The sequence below is a fragment of the Pelobates fuscus genome, chromosome 2 (genome assembly GCF_036172605.1).
Source record: "Pelobates fuscus isolate aPelFus1 chromosome 2, aPelFus1.pri, whole genome shotgun sequence".
Lineage (NCBI taxonomy): Eukaryota > Metazoa > Chordata > Amphibia > Anura > Pelobatidae > Pelobates > Pelobates fuscus.
In genome coordinates, this window is record NC_086318.1 from 97,343,567 (window position 1) to 97,361,847 (window position 18,281).

Consider the following 18,281-nt stretch of genomic DNA (forward strand, 5'->3'; position numbering starts at 1 on the left):
CTAAACAACACATTTAAAAAAGGCAAATCAAGAATGAACAACAGGTTAAGTCTAGAGATTATAATCACTGGATGCTTATATAGTGGGTTATAGTGTCAATAGGCTGGGAGTTGTCCGCCTGGCTAATAGTCAAATGATTTTTAGATTGTTTGATGAAAACACTTGCGGCCTAAACATTCATTGGGTTAGTGAGTCACCTAATGTTCTCAGCCAATGTGGGGCTTTACAATATAGATGACATTTATATTGTTAATGTGGAAGTGGGCTGTCCGCATTTGCAATGGATGAGCAGGGGTGCAGGATATGGATACCTTGTGGACCTTCAGTTACAATCAAACCAGTCAAAACTATTCTAACAAGAACTGGGTTATGGTAGCCGCTCTCTAAGGTCACCATAATAAAAATTGAGATGCAGTGTTTAAGGTGCCTAAGAAAAACAAGTTACCTGTGCTCTCTCCTTAATCCCTATGTATTTCTAAAACAAATGTAGTTTTTTTTAGTTACCTCCAATGGCCAAGAGAGGTTAAGCCCACCTGCCAACATCAAGGCAGACCCCCCTAGGTGGGTCCTAACTCTAACTATTCACCTTGCTTCCTTGAGCCTCTGGCAAAAATATCTCTAATGAGACAGAAAGGGGTATTTTTATATACACCCCTATATATTTATTAACCCTTAATAGGGAACACATGGGATGGGCGGCAGCATTGTAACAAAGCTGTGTGATACAAAAAGTGGATACAAATGCAGAAAGATAGGTCCTGCTCTCACTCCCATCACTACTGGACGGCAGCAAAGACTACAGTACACATCAGCCCCAATATATAGTAAAGACCAAAGAAAAACAAGTTACCTGCGCTCTCTCCTTAATCCGTATGTATTTCTAAAACAAATGTAGTTTTTTTAGTTACCTCCAATGGCAAAGAGAGGATAAGCCCACCTGCCAACATCAAGGCAGAACCCCCTAGGTGGGTCCTAACTCTAACTATTCACCTTGCTTCCTTGAGCATCTGGCAAAAATATCTCTAATGAGACAGAAAGGGGTATTTTTTATATACACCCCTATACATTATTAACCCTTAATAGGGAACACATGGGATGGGCGGCAGCATTGTAACAAAGCTGTGTGATACAAAAAGTGGATACAAATGCAGAAAGATAGGTCCTGCTCTCACTCCCACCACTACTGGGCGGCAGCAAAGACTACAGTACACATCAGCCCCAATATATAGTAAAGACCAAAGAAAAACAAGTTACCTGCGCTCTCTCCTGAATCCCTATGTATTTTTTAAAAACAAATGGAGGTTTTTTAGTTACCTCCAATGGCCATGAGAGGATAAGGTGCCTAGGCTGATCCTTTAATAAGGGTAGTTCCCATTAATAAATTGTGTGTCAGATCAATCTTATATGCTAAAGTTTTAAAATCCCTCTACAATGGCAGCAGTGAGTCAAAACAAGAGCTTAAAGGGACACTCCAGGCACCCAGACCACTTCTGCTCATTGGAGTGGTCTGGGTGCCAACTCCCACTACCCTTAACCCTGCAAGTGTGATTATTGCATTTTTTCATAAACTGCAATAATTACATTGCAGGGTTAACTCCACCTCTAGTGGCTGTCTACTAGACAGCCACTAGAGGTCACTTCCTAGTTTCTAGCACAGAGCGTCTGTGCTAGAGCGTCGCTGGACATCCTCACGCTGTGTGAGGACCTCCAGTGTCGCTCAAAACCCCATAGGAAAGCATTGAAATGATTTTTCAATGCTTTCCTATGGGGAGACGTAATGCGCATGCGCGGCATTTCCGCGCATGCGCATTAGGTCTCCTCGGAGATCAGTCTCGCCCACCGGCTGACGCAATCACAAGGAGGAGCGTCGCGGAGGAGGAGACAGCAGCGAGGGACATCGCCGCTGCCTCAGGTAAGTCACTGAAGGGGTTTTCACCCCTTCAGTAACCGGGGATTGGTGGGTGGGAGGGAGAGGGACCCTCCAGTGCCAGAAAAACGGATCGTTTTTCTGGCACTGGAGTTTCCCTTTAAATCACCCACATGTTGAAATATAGATGATATGTACAACTCGAAATGCATGTGACTCCACCAACCAAGCCAGATATTATTGCATAAAAATCATGTGACAAAATCTCAATTATCATAATTGATATGACAAATTGAATACAACTAATGTGATGTTAATATAATTGATCAAAGCAGCACATAATATTATGTAACCAGATTTTAACAAAGTCAACAAAACATCTTTATTAACACTACTGCATTATTTGGTAACGTAAAATCGAAATCTTAGTGTAACCTTGAGCAATTTTTTTTTTATCATTACATAAGGTATACTTTAAAAGTAAACAAGATATTAAATTCATAATTAAATTTGATTAGAATGTCTTAGATGGTCTACCATTAACCATCATATCGTACAAACAATGTTCTCAACCTTAACATTGCTATGCATATGTAAAATAAAGTTTGTATGAGTACAAGGCACTCTTTATCTGACACCCACACAGACAGATCATGGTACAGTTGTTATTTTTATAGCCACCAAATGCATTTTACATCTTTCTGAGCCAAGTACTAAGATCAACACCCCACTACCACTTGGCGAGCTAAACTCATCCATGTTGTGTAGCTCTGAGCACAAAGGTAAAGAAAAGGCTTTTTTGCCTTCTGTTTAACACATATGGTCAAAACCTCAGAGCCTTCATCTTCCTTCTCTTAGAACAATCTGCTAAAGATAGCACCTGCAACAAAATTAGGAGTCCTTTGTTCTTGACGTCTAGAATGTCTACATTTGCACAATTAGTAGTTGACCTTGTTTTTAAACAAAAACAATTCTTCCCCCCAAATAACATTTCTTTCAGAATTAATTTTCAATGTAGTGAATTTGTGCATGACTGTTTTTTTGTTGTTTTTTTTTTCTTTCTATTTCTTACCTATCACAGCAGATCACCCACCCAGCAAATTACAGCTTCTTTAAGAAACAGAAATTAAATCAAACCAATTATTTCCTTAAGCCCTTTGTTAGTGATTTAGACTTGCTGGACTGTTAAGGATTTCCTGTCAGTTTTGGCAGACCCATAAAAGCAAAAGCTTTCACGTACAGAATTAAAGACCTAATAAGACGTAATGTGACAAAAAGAAAACAATAAACGAACCATGCAAAGTAGTACGATATTTATAGAAAAGAGGATGTAGCATTCGACGGGTCAATTTTCCTGTTGAAAGAGCAGTATATAAGAAATGCAATTTCCCAAGGTTACTCTCTGTACCCGTATACGGTTCATTAAAGGATTACCAATCATAAGATAACATTTCACATCTCTAAATATCATATTTCACTTTTTGTATTTTTGGTTTTCACAAAACTGAATATTATATATTTTATGAATATTAAATCTGAGGCAACAGATATCACATTTGTAGATATGTCACACGAAGACGTTTACATCAGTTGTCTAAAATGTCTGTATTTTATCATGCGTAACATGGGACTGGCGTGTGAATGATATGCAGGTTATTTCAGCTATGACTAATACTAGTTGTATGGAAACAGCAAAAGCAGTCAGGAGGCATTTGCTAAAATACAAGATGAACATTAAAAGACCACTAAGGTCCCCCAGACTACTTACTTTCAATAAGATGTTTGTAGAAACTGCAATGTTTACAATGCAGGGTTAAACACACTTCTAGCGGCTGTCTTCTGCTTCTGCTGCACTGAATGAGTAAAACTCGGTCAAGTAACATTGCAGCTCATCGGAAAGCATAGCATTCAATGCTTTCCTATGATAAACATTTGGATATGTGTGGTGCTCAACTGCTCATGGGCATCAGTTTCCAAAGCTCTTCTACGAGGAGTATTGGATTGGCCATCGTCTCGAGAGCCAGATGATGTCATGGGAGGCAGAGCAGCCACCAGTGCTGTGGGAGTCTGAGCGCTGGAGTAAAGATAAGTAAAAATCTATTTTTCATAAAATATATGAGTATTGCAGTTAGCAAAAACAAAATCAGTTTAATATTTGTTTATTCTTAAAGTAAATGAATAATAATGTGTAAACTAAAGGTTGGAGAAAGTGGAGAACATCCTGGCCACTCCATCCAAGGTCGCTAGCACAAGACAACAAGAGTAGTGGGGAAGAAGGGGTGGGGAGTGTAATCTTCACAATGACAAGGACTGTACAGGAGCTGCTGGAGTACGGCAGATGCAGGTATACTTTGAGCAACTCTATTTGTAGCCATAATGCAACGCCTCTATCATTACCCTATCATGAACAAGATCAATAAATGCTGCTGATAGTTTTTTAATTTTAAGATAGGATTTGTATGGAAATTCATAAATACTGTGTTAGAATTTATCACTAATTCCATTGCACTCAGTAGGTATGCATTGGATAAAGTAAACTTCAAGCAGCCTTTGCTGCCATATTGTGCAATTTCCCATAAGCCATCACGTGAGATGGATAATGGAAATAGGTATATTCTGACGTGATGTGCATTATGTCTATGACATATTATTAGGTGTGCGCATTTTTATTTAGAGGATCTTGCGCTTTTGTGGAATCTTACATAGATTCTGCTTTTCAAATGGCGAGTGTGCCTCAGTGACATGGGCTCCTGGTAGATAGTGCAAGGTAGAACATCATCTTACAATTATTCGTCTTGGATTATTTTGGCAAGATTTTTTTTCGTCTTTTTTTTTTTTTTAAATAAATGACCCTTCCAAAATGTTTTACTACAATTAATTGGGAATATAGATTGCACTACAGCTCTGGTACTTGAGGACTTCTGATAAACCAGATTTATTGACAAAATGCAATTGTATTATATGCAAGAGATTACATTGATGATAATTTGACCAATGCAAACCAATAAAAAAATAAATAAAAAATGACTAGCTGTGCCCCTGAGGTGAGAATCCATAATGCTTTAGAATCTTCAAAAAGGTACAAAGAACACGTAAGATTGATACTTCAGGATTTCCAGTGGGAATTTCTTCAAACCAAGCAAATATCTAGGATAAAATACACAACAGAGAATAAAAGCACACAATACTAGCTGCACATTGGGATTTTTTTCCAATGTCGCTTATTGAGTGTTTATCCTTTCATCGTCTTCACTTTTTAAAAAGATGATTCTGCAATTAACACGTGAAATGATGCTTTCAGTTATGAGATCAGGAGCTTATTCACAATATAATTAACCGTGCTAAGCTGAAAATTAAATTGCAAAATTTAGTCCAAAATGCCTAAATTGGAATACAGCTAAATTGGACATTGTTTCCAGCTCTGCTATTCATCCTCACTTTTTAAAATAAAAACTATACAATATTTGACATTTATTGATGTTCCCAAATATTTCACCAATAGGAACTTAATGAAACAAAATAAATACAAGAAGAAAAAAGAAAGAAAGATATATGGAGGGGTGGATATTTTATATAAAAAAAAAATAATAAGACTGAAATTAAGTGGATCTTCGTATTAGATACATTATCTTCAAATGGCTTAAACATAGATTTTAAAATTTGTAATTATGTATACCACCTTTTAAAGTTCTTATTGTTCTATGTTCTTTTCTCTCATTTGTAATAACGTTCTTGTAGGTTTATGTAAGTAAAATATGTATAGAATATTGTCCTTCACTATTACTTGTAGTTTTCCAACCTTTTTTTAGATATATATGTGTTTTTATCTCAGTGGGTTTTTTTTGCCTTTTTTTGCACATACTATTGGACCTTCTTAAAAATGGCCGCCATAGTTGACCTATGAAAGAGAATCAGTACAGAGTTCTTCCAGCGGAACTGATCTGTACAAAGAGATCGGTGATTCCAAGATGGCAGACGGAATATGTCTGGAGAACACGGAAGTTTAACAAGATCCGGGAGTAGTAAGATGGAGCTAAGTTTATTGCTGGGATTGGAGGATAGAGCTGTAGAGGGCAGAAATTATAACCCTTAAAGTGACAAGGCACACAATTTTTCAGCATCATTTTTAAACTTTAAAAGGAAGTCTAAACAGACTGCTATTATGCACCTGATGAAGGCGTCCAGTGTTGTGATGGTTTATTCTCTTGAAGGACTTGAATGCTGCTTGTAGCTTTCCGATATGTAAGGATTTTTATGTTTTGTTCTTCTAATAAATTTGTACATTTTATGATAATCTTTTACCTGTTGTCCTTATCTTATATTCACTTGGAGGAATACACTTCTGAATTTTGATGCAAGGATCTTCCATACTCTGATTGAGCAGAAATACCTAAGACAGTCATGTGTAGGCTTATGAAAATGTGAATGGTATATAATAAAGATAATATCTCAAAATTATCATATGTTTACCTTATGCAGACAATATTGCCCTATGTGAGCATTTTTGTTTTTATAGTACTTACTTCAACCTATCTTCATAAGGTGTATATATATATATATATATATATATATATATATATATATATATATATATATATATATATGTGTGTTTATATAACACATCACTGTCTGTCTGTCTGTAGTAATTGGATCTAGTATTGTCAGATAGAGTATATAAGAAGATATGAACTGCACAGGTGGAAAACTTGCGGAAGTCTTGAACAGGTTGATTTGGGAGCCTAAATTCATGGCCCCTTTGGCATTGATAATTGCACTGACATCAGGTGAACAGCATTCCCTGGGGCACCATTAGCATTGACCTTTGTGCTGATTTTAGGTGAGCATCGTGTTAAGCTGGTAACCAATATGATAGGTTTCCCTTAAGGTAAGGAACATCACTTTGAGGTGGTAACCACCATGATTACACATGTCTTACATGTCTGTTTATAAACATACCAGACATAAACACATTAATTCTAAAGGAAAATGCCTGAAATTAATAATATTTGCCTGTCATAAAATCCCATTATGTCTATAGAATATATTAGTTTCATTTTGATAATGAGTCACATAAAATAGAACAATTAACTTTGCAGAAGAAGGCAGTTAAAAGACCCCCTGCTTTCGCTTCAAAGTGTGTTACCTGCTTTACTTTCATCATCTGTTATCGTGCAATTTAAATTCCTGACATATTTCTTTCAGTGCTTGCCCACGTCTCTTGTTTCTACCATCTGCTCAAGATTATTAGTTGGCCACTGAATTTAGTAACCTCTTTAAAAAAGTTGGTCTCCTCCACCCCCTGTGGTTTTCTAAAGCAAAGAAATGTTTGCGTGAAGGGGCATCGCTCATAGGAAGAGACATTTTGTCAGCAGAGACTGAACTCCTTAGTGATGTTAGGTTGCCTGCTGAGGCTGAGAGAGCCTGGAATTACATCATTTACCATTATGTATAGATTTTCTAAACTTTACAAACCTCTCAATTGCAGGTCAAATGATTTATTCAAACAAAACATAGTACTGTGCACAGATTCACATTCATTGCCTGAATTTTCCTCCTGTTTTTTGTACATGGTGATATTTAACATTGCTAATCAACAAATTCTAGAATATTTACATTCTCGTGACTTTGCTAAACAAAGATATAAATTCCCTTTCCTAAAGCAACCGCTTTATTTTCTGTTTCTACTGCATCCTGATATTAAGTATCAGTGTGGCTATTTCATGTTGCTGTGCTGTGGGGTGATGCTTTTGGCTGAATTAAAAAAAATGAACATAGGAAAATAGAATCTGTTTATGTGTTTATGTGTGATTAAGGATGTCATGAAGAAGGTGTTTCCCTAGCTGGTCGAACATTAACCTCTTCACGACCAAGCTGTTTGCAAATAAACACCACCAGAATCCGAGTATTTTAGTTGTACTTAAAAGTGAATGTGCATGAATGAGCAAGATTTATCTTTGCCTTATTTACTTCACCATATTTAGTATTTTTGCCATTTTATAGATTCCACGTTCATTATCAGCCATATACAGGTTGTATTGTTTCCATACCACCCTCTATTTGTATATATCACCTTTGGGTTTATATATATGTCTTTGTGCATGAATGAGCATTGGACATCCTGAACAGCGTGAGAGCGTAAAAATCAGTTGGCAGTGTGAGCAGTGATTTTTGTGCCCCCTGCTCGGTCTGCGCCCCCAGCACCCCCAGGAAACGTGCGGCTCCATCAAGGAAACGTGCGCACAGTACACAAGGGGATATGGATGGAAGGGGGGAGGTTGGATAGGGGGATATATGGATAAAAGGGGGGAGGTTGGAAAAGGGGGAAATATAGATGGAAGGGGGGATGTTGGGTAGAAGGGGGGAGCTTAGCAAATGGTGAGATGTGGATGGAAGGGGGGAGGTTGGCAAGGGCAGAGATATTGATAGGAGGGAGGAGGTTGGCAAGGTGGAGATATGGATAGGAAGGGGAGGTTGGCCAGGGGGAGATATTGATAGGAAGGTGAGGTTGGAAAGGGGGGAGATATGAATAGGAGGGGGTGGTTGGCAAGAGGGGAGGTTGGCAAGTTGGAGAGATATGTATAGGAAGGCTGGAGGTCGGCAAGGAGGGAGATGGGAGATATGGATAGGAGGGGGGATGTTGGCAAGCAGGAGAGATATGGATAGGAAGGCTGGAGGTTGGCAAGGGGGGATATATGGAAGTCTGGAGGTTGGCAAGGTGAAAGATATGGATGGAAGTGGGAAGGTTGGCAAGGGGGAGATATATGGGGGGATAAATTGATGGAAGGGGGTAGGGAGATATGGATTGAAGGAAGAGTAGATATGGATGGAAGTGGGAGGGAGATGTGGATAGAAGGTAGAAGAGAAATGAATGGAAGCAGGAAGGGAGACATGGAAGGGGGAGAGAGATATGTATGGGATGGGAGGGAAGCAGACGTAAGCGGAGAGTGCAGTCACACTTACCCTGCCTGGAGATTGCAGAGGAACTAGGGGCACCTTACCTACCTGGCTGAGACAGCAGTTTGCATAGGGACCGAGGGAGTGAATGGAGTGGAGATTCCACACAGTGGCATTACTACTGAGACAGTAAGTAACAAAGTGAAGCTTTTGAGCAAATTATATGTATGTATAATACATATTGTGTGAGAATGAAACAAGTAATTTTAGTTTAGGTTGTTTTAGGATTCACAAACTTTTATACAGGTCACAGATAACCAGTTACATGATGCTATCTACTCATCAGGGGTTATTACCAGGGCCGCCATCAACCATGCTAAGAGTTAGAGAGAGGAGCTGTAAAGTAAGGACAGAGTGTGCTGGGCCCCCTCTTCAGTAACAGGTAGCCAGGGGCCCCACCATGCCACCGGACCACCAGGGAATGGAACTTCCCTGGACGAGGTAGGAAGCAGGGAGGGGGAAATTCAATGTATTAAAATTAATGTAAAAAAATGTTTCTTTTCCCCCTAGTTTGCTAAACATTTACACTAACTGCTTACACGAAACTAACACACACTCTGCATTCACTACACTAACACACACTCTGCATTCATTACACTAACACACAATCTGCTTACTCTACACTAACACATACTCTGCACTCACTACACTAACACACACTCTGCAGTCATTACACTAACACAGACTCTGCTTTCACTACACTAACACCCACTCTGCAGTCATTACACTAACACACACTCTGCTCTCACTACACACTACACACACTCTGCATTTATTACTCTAACACTCTACTTTTATTATACAAACACACACTCTGCATTCATTACACTAACACACAATCTGCTTACACTACACTAACACACACTCTGCACTCACTACACTAACACACACTCTGCTTTCATTACACTAACACACACTCTGTTCAAACTATTCCTATCACACACAGACAACCCAATACATCACATCCACATCCCATTACAGCCAGACAGCCAAATATATCACACACAAACAGTAGCCATTACACTCAGACAACCCAATATGCAGTCCCCAATACACCTTGACACCCCACATGCAGTCCCCACTATACTTAGACAGCCTGAGCTCATCAGTCACAACCAAGGTATTTGATAGCTTTAAAAAAATAAATAAAGTGACTCCTGTTTGTAATAGGGTGCAGGGCTGGACTACCCTGGGGCCGCTGCGGGATGCGGCCCTGAAGATTTGACAGTGGCGAGATGCAGATGTAATTGCAAAAGTGTGAGTGAGCACTCTCTTGGCCAATGTTATGTTGCCTGTGTTGCCACCAGAAACCTCATATCCGGTATCTTTTTCCTTCTGCATCATGCATGCAGGAGCTGTTTGAAGTCCTTGGGCAAGTCCTGTGAATGCAATCTAAATGTCTGGGTATGTCCTGGGTGCTGGGGCAAGTCCTATGAGGGCATTCTCAGTGCTTGGGTGACTGGTGGGGCAGGTCATATGAGTGCAATCTCATTGTTTGTCTAAGTCATGGGAGCTAGGGCAAGTCCTGTGAGTTTAATATTTCTACTGTGGTAAGTCATGGGTGCTAGGGCAAGTCATGTGAGCACAATCTTCGTGATGGGGTAAGTGCTGGTTAAGTCCTGGAGTGTAATCTCGGTGCTGGGGTAATTCCTAAGGCAAGTCCTGTGAGTTGGTAAAAAACTTTTTCCAGGGCTGATTTTTGTCACCAGTCCGGGATTGATATGGTGTGATGTCCCAGTGTTATGCTTGTAAAAGGGTATGATTTATCTATGTCATGCTTGCAATAAGGTGTAATGGCCTTTATTATGCGTGTGATAAGGTGTAATGTGCTTGTACTAAGCATTCCTCATCACCATCATCACACAAGCATAAATATGTGTTTGTAAATATATATTTATGATTTGAGGTTGATTACAGCTTATTATTGGCATTATTGGTAAAGCATTGTATATGGAGCTTTGCTATTTCATGTGTACGAGTTCTCCTTGCAGTGAATTCATATAGTGCGGAGGACTTTGGGTGACTGGCAGGACTTTGTTCCTAAGAAAACTCAGGAACTTTCAATTCCTTTTTATAATTTTTTTTAAAGGACAGGGAGGACAAGGAAACAAAATATAATGATAGAAATATGCTTTAGTTTTCCTTTACATGGTGGAGAACTTATATAGGAGTCATGGTATGTGGAACAGCACCTTTAAATATGTAAAATGAGTCCCATCTCTTTGTTTAGCCTAAATCTAATTTGAATAATATGCGCATGCTCACTATGGAAATACAGACATTAAAAAATGATTGAGATTGCTCTAAAAATAAAAAATATTAGATATATTTTTTAGATTTTTCATGATGAGGGAGGGGCGCCAAAATAGCTGCTCGCCAAGGGTGCTGGAGACCCTAGGTATTTCTCTGGCCAAAGTTTACCACTGTAAATAAGTCTGTTTTGAACTATATTAATATTTATGCATGCATAATATAAAATCAGTAGAAAACAAAGGATATATGTATAGTTGTAAGGATTAATGAACATGATAAATACAAATATAGTGTATCTTCACTTACATCCTATTTATTAAAGAATGTTTATTCTAACAATAATTTTCACTATTTACCAGATATATTAAATACATTCTTGTTGTTCATGTTTATAAAATCCTCCAATATATGACTTGTATGATTGAGAATAATATTTTAATGAGGAACTATCACTACCACAACTTAAAGCAACACTATAGGTGCCCAGGCAATTTCATCTCATTGAAAGTCTGGGTGCAGTGTCCCAGTCCCCTTAATCCTGCAATGTACAACATTGCAGTTTTAGTGAACTGCAGGGTTAACATAGCCTCTAGTGGCTGATTACCAGACAGTAACTAGATGCGCTTCCTACAGTTTCACAAAGTTTTACTCCGTGAAAGGACACTGAACATCCTCACACTTTGCTTGCACGCATCCAGTGTTCTCTAAATCCCCATAGGAAATAATTAATTCAATGCTTTCTATGGGGAAGTGCCTAATATGCGCATGGCACTCGACGCACAAGAGCATTAGGTTCCCCCTCGAAATGACGTCGAACGAGGCAGAGACAGAGACAGCTCCAAAGGTTTTTTTTAAAACCAAGGGTAAACCAAGGTTATAAATTTAAACCTATTTAGTTTAGAAAAACGTCGCCTGAGAGGGGATATGATTATACAAATATATTCGGGGCCAATACAAACCATTGTGTGGAAATCTATTCACAAACCAGACTTTACATAGGACACGAGGCCATGCATTTAGACTGGAAGACAGAAGATTTCGTCTAAGGCAAAGGAAAGGTTTTTTTTTTACTGTAAGAACAATCAGGATGTGGAATTCTCTGCCTGAAGAAGTGGTTTTATCAGAGTCCATACAGATGTTCAAACAGCTACTAGATGCATACTTGCAAAAGCAGAATATTCAAGGATATAATCTTTCAATGTAGGGTAATAACTGCTTGATCCAGTGATAAATCTGACTGCCATTCTGGGGTCAAAAAGGAATTTATTTCCTAGCTTGTTGCAAAATTGTGCTTCAAACTGTTTTTTTTTTTGCCTTCTTTTGGATCAACAGCAAAAAAACAAATGTGAGGAAGGCTGAACTTGATGGACGCAAGTCTCTTTTCAGCTATGTAACTATGTAACTATGTAATCTATATGTAAGGGATGGCACAGGGACACTATCGTGTTTTGAATACAGCTTTGTATTCCTAACACTACAGCGTTCCATTAATCCGTAACTAAATGGTAGGCATTGGTTGTGTTATTTATTTAATTCTTCCTATTTTTCTTTTTATTTATTTACTTTCTCAGGCAATGCCATGCAAAGTATGTAACTTAGGAAAGCGTGGTGGCACGCTTTGCCACCTAATGGTCTTAATTTGACCAGTTTAGTGCCAGTTCACAATTCAAAGATAAACAATGGAAAAGCTATTTTTATTTTTTGTATCAATTTTTGAATGCTGTTGGCAATCAGATATTTTACTTGTTGATGTGGGTGGCAGTTATGATTTAAATATATTTCCGACTGGTCTGTGGAAGGAATTGCAGTAAGAGAACAAGTGATCTGTCTGTAGCCTGCTGTTTATATGTCTTGGTTTCTGACACACACAAGATTAGTGTGGAGGAGAAACCAACACGGAAGAGTGGACATGGGTTAGGACGTTGAAGAAGACCCATAATGTACTTTTCTCTATCTCCGCTGTGCTCTATACCAATGTGTTGGATTTTAACTTTAAGTGATTGGTGCTAACTTGACTACACTATATGGTTTCTTGGGATTTTCTTTAAAGCAGATATTGGAGGATAATCTAGGTGCCGCTACTGTGATCAATGACGGTAGTATTACCGGTATAGATGGTAAGGGACCTATAGTTGTCCCTAGTAGCACCAAATATTAGTGAGCTTTGGATATGATGATCAAGATATATTTGTATAGTAAAACAAAATTCTGGATGCTTTGATGTGGATATCAGAGGAAGTTCAGAGTCAATCTGGTGTTAAAAGTACAGAGTATATTTAATATACATAGCACTATAAGGCCTATATGTGCCATATTAATAAGCAGGTAATCTCTTTCAGTATCTAACACCAAGCATTAACAAAATGTAAAGATTTTGAAAGATTAGTTTTAATGACTATGCAGTGTTTTTACCTTTCTTGTTTCATATTGCAAAATCTGGAAGATTTCTATGTGGAGGGCATCTTGCTAAAGAAAACCTGACTTATTTCATTAAAGTTCCTCATTTGTGTACCTGGTACAGAAGCAGCCTTCAGCCATGCATCAAGAGTTGAGGATTCCAATTACAACCTGTCACAGTGATTAGATGACAGTGGCAAGCTCACATTGCGTATTGCTGGATTACCTCACGCCTGAATCCAAAATAAACCCAGCATAAACCCAATAATGCTTTATGGCAGTTAGCATCTGATGGCATAGTCAGGGCTTGATTTCCCATTAGATAGAGTAGGGATCGGCCTACAGGCGCCTTGACACAGCTGCACACACTCACTATAAGCACAAATTCACTGATTCAAACACAATACATTGCAGAAAGCAATATTCACATACATATAGATAAATTATATATTATTTATTATTTTATTTATAAAATATTTTAACAGGAAAGAAACATTGAGATTTCTCTCATTTTCAAGTATGTCCTGGGTCCACAAAACATAGCATTGATACAATAGGGTACAATAAAATACAAAAACAATATTAATACACAATATATACAAAATTTAACATAGAACAGGTAGCAAATATATAATCAACCATAACACGTGCATTCTGTATTCTGTAGGTATGTAGAGGGGGATCTCTTAAAGGACTTTAGGCTTAGGCAAGATTTGAAAGTGTGCTGGAGGTCGTTCCATAATTGCGGCGCTCTGTAGGAAAAGGAGGATTGGGCTGCTTTCTTTTTGTATTGAGGTAGACTAAATAAAGTGCTGGTAATGGGTTGGAGGTAATAGGAGGTGGGAACAGCCAGGGAGAGCATTTTGCTCAGGTAGGGTGGGAGCTTTCCAGAAAAGCTCTTAAACACAAGGCTGGAAAAATGAAGGGTGCATCTGCATTACAGCAACAACCAGTTTAGATATTTTAGCATTTCACAATGGTGGGTCATGTAATTACATTGTAGCACAAATCGTCAGAACTAGTTATATAATGTATTGAGTTTATTAAGGTGGGTTTGCGGTGCAGGTGCATATACTACATCCCCATAATCAATGATTGCCATCAGCATTTTCTGTACAATCTTTTCCTTTACTGCAGGGCTTAGGCAGGATTTGTTTCTGTACAGGCACCTAGTTTTGGATAAAGTTTAGATGCAAGTTTTTCTATGTGGAGGCCAAAAGATAGATTGTGGTCTAACAACATACCCAAGTATTTGAAAGAGTGGACTGCGGTCAGTGTGCTATTTGAATTTGTTTTGATGGTTAGGTGGGAAATGTGTAATTTGTGAAATTTAGGTACTGTTCCAAAGATCATTGTGACAGTTGTGTCAGTGTTCAGGAAGAGTTTGTTTTTTGCGATCCACTTTTCTACCTCTGGTCTTGGAGCACAGCCTCAAGCTGCAGTAGATTGGATTTGCTTGCATAAATTACTGTGTCGTCTGCGTACATGTGTACATTTGCAGACAATAGGCAGATCATTTATAAATAATGTGAATAGTAGGGGTCTGAGAATGGAACCTTGGGAAACACCACACTTGACTGGGAGAGGGAGTGAGTTACTGTCAGAAATGGATACATATTACGAGCGATTCAATACATATGATCGGAACCAGGTTAGAGGACAATCACCAATACCTGAGTTTTTGAGTTTGTGCAGTAGAATGTCATGGTCTACTGTGTCAAAGGCCTTTGCAAAATCAAGGAAAATAGCTCCAGTTAGGTCTCCTTGTTCCATGCCAGTTTGGATGTCTTGATGGTAAGGTATGTCTTTTTGCTGATGATACTAAGATATGTAACAGGGTTGATGTTTCAGGAAGCGTAAGCCAAATGGCAAATCATTTAGGTAAACTATAAAAATGTTCAGAGTTGTGGTAACAGACATTTAATGTGGATAAGTGCAAGATAATGCTTGGACGTAAAAACCCAAGGGTAGAGCACAGAATATTTGATAGAGTCCTAACCTCAACATCTAAAGAAAGGGATTTAGAGGTGATTATTTCTGATGACTTAAAGGTAGGCAGACAATGTAATAGAGCAGCAGGAAATGCTAGCAGAATGCTTGGTTGTATAGGGAGAGTTGTTAGCAGTAGGGAAGTGCTCATGCCATTGTAAAGAACACTGGTGAGACCTCAATTGGAGTTTTGTTCGCAGTAATGGAGACCGTATCTCCAGAAGGATATTGATACTTTAGTGAGAATTTAGAGAAGGGCTGCTAAACTGGTTCATGAATTGCAGGATAAAACTTACAAGGAAAGGTTAGAGTAACTTAACATGTATAGCTTGGAGGAAAGATGAGACAGGGGGGATATGATAAAAACATTTAAATACATAAAGGGAATCAACACAGTAAGGGAGGAGACTATATTTAACCCCTTAAGGACCAAACTTCTGGAATAAAAGGGAATCATGACGTGTCACACACGTCATGTGTCCTTAAGGGGTTAAAAGAAGAAAAACGACTACAACAAGAGAACGTAGTCTTAAAATAGAGGGGCAAAGGTTTAAAAATAATATCAGGAAGTATTACTTTAATTAGAGCAGGGGTTCTCAACCCAGTCCTCAAGGACCCCCTACCAGTCCAGGATTTAGGGATTACCTGGGTGTGTCTAAGGTGTTTAGAAAAAGAAAAAAAAAACACCTTAGACACACCCAGGTAATCCCTAAATCCTGGACTGGTAGGGGTTCCTTGAGGACTGGATAATGTTTAATCTGTGCCATGGGAGGTTCTTGATGTCATTAAGAAAGGATTCAATATAAAAAAATTTGAAGGACCTGGTGATTTTAACCTTGGGAGAGGATTTAGTAGTCTTTATTTTGTGCACGCAGTACACTAAACAGTGATCACTGAAACTGTTAGGGAGAACACCTGTCTCCTGGATTCCATCAGGAGAAGTGGAGAGAATACAATCGAGCAGGGTATGGTTATCGCTTTTAATGTTTATGTGTTGGGGAGGAGATTAATTGTGTGAACTATTGTTTTTAGGATTCAGCCAATCAATATTAAAATCTCCAAAGACCAACAGTTAACTTTTTGGGTTTTGAGCTATGGTTTCACGAAGGAGATGGGCTATGTCAGAAAAGGAATGCACTGGGGAGTTAGGTGGGCGGTAGATTCCTGCAACATTGATTGATTTACTCCACGGGATCTCAGTTGTGCCAGAAAGGAAATCAAAGGTGGCAGGAGGGCTAAAGTTTTGTAAGGGGGTAAACTTTGTGGAATTGTCAACGTAAATAACAATGTCTCCTCCAGTCTTTGCTCTGTCATTCTAAAACATGAATAACCCTATATTGCAATGGTGGAGTCTGGTATTTTAGTTGTTAACCATGATTCAGAGAGCACAATTATTTTTGGTATGAAATATGTATTATGCAAGCAGTGTGTCATTAACATTTATTAAACTAACTTTACTTCTTCTTTTATTATTTTTTTTGGGGACGGCAGGTGGCACCTTAGAATTATGTGCCTACTCTTTGCAGTTGCAAACACAATGCAATCACAAAAAGTCATATGGGTCTAGATCAGGGGTAGGCAATCTTTTAGTAGTACTGTGCCAAAGCAAAATCTTGGAGTCCCTTGGTGTGCCGGTCCTAATTTTTTAAATTGAGGTTTGTGTGTTGCCATAGTCTGCTTGTGTTATTTATGGGTGCTGCAGTTGCTTTGTAGCATTGTATTTGTCCGTTTCTGGGCTGTTATATTATTTATGTTCATGAGTTGTTTGTGGTACTGTTTATGATACCTATGAATGTGGGCTGTGTATGGGAGCTGCTTGTGGAATTGTGTGTCTGGATAATATTTCACATAGTGTGTTTAGTGGTAGGTATGTGTGTGGGGAAGCTTGTGGTATTGCATCTGAGGCTGCTTGTAGGGTTGTGTATGGATTGTCAGGGTGTTGTGTATGTGAGGACTGTGTGTGATTGTGTGTGTGCTGTTTGTATTATTTGTATGAGAGGAAGGCTTGTTCTGCAGCACTGTGTATATCTAGCAGTGTAGAATGTAAGCTCGATTGAGCAGGGTCCTCTTCAACCTATTGTTCCCGTAAGTTCTTTGTAATTGTCCTATTTATAGTTAAATCCCCCTCTCATAATATTGTAAAGCACTACAGAATCTGTTGGCGCTATATAAATGGCAATAATAAATAAATAATAAATACAGTGTGCATGGCTTCCCTGGCGTCTAGTGGGTACTGGGGCTAGCAATGAGCAGGTCAAGGGCAGGAGCTGCGATAGCTGCTGCGGGCTGCTCTACTCCAGTGCGGATTCCATTTCACAAGTGCTGGGAGGAAGTGATCTTAGATCACCTCCTCTATGTGCTGCCAGGGCCAGCCTTAGGGGTGTGCGAGCTGTGCAGCCGCACAGGGCGCCATGGAGCAGGGGGCACCGTGCAGCCGCACAGCCAGTCTGGATTTAAAAAAAACTAAAAAATAAAATAACATTTGTGGTGGGGCAGAGCTTCCTGTGCGGCAGGGCGGGGCTTACCTGCGGCGGGGCGGAGCTAAAAGTGCCGGATAAGTGCTGATAGGGAAGCAGGAAGGAGTCCCTGCTTCCCACAACAAACAGTCTCCAGGAGCTGCACTGCCTGTCTGCCTCCACAATGAACAGAGGTAACTATGTGTGATTGTCTGTGTCTGTATGACTGTCTACGTGTGTGTGTGTGTGTGTGTGTGTGACTGCCTGCCTGTGTGTGTCTGTGACTGACTGCCTGTGTGTGTGTGTGTGTGTGTGTGTGTGTGTGTGTCTGTCTGTATAACTGTCTACCTGCGTGTGTGTGACTG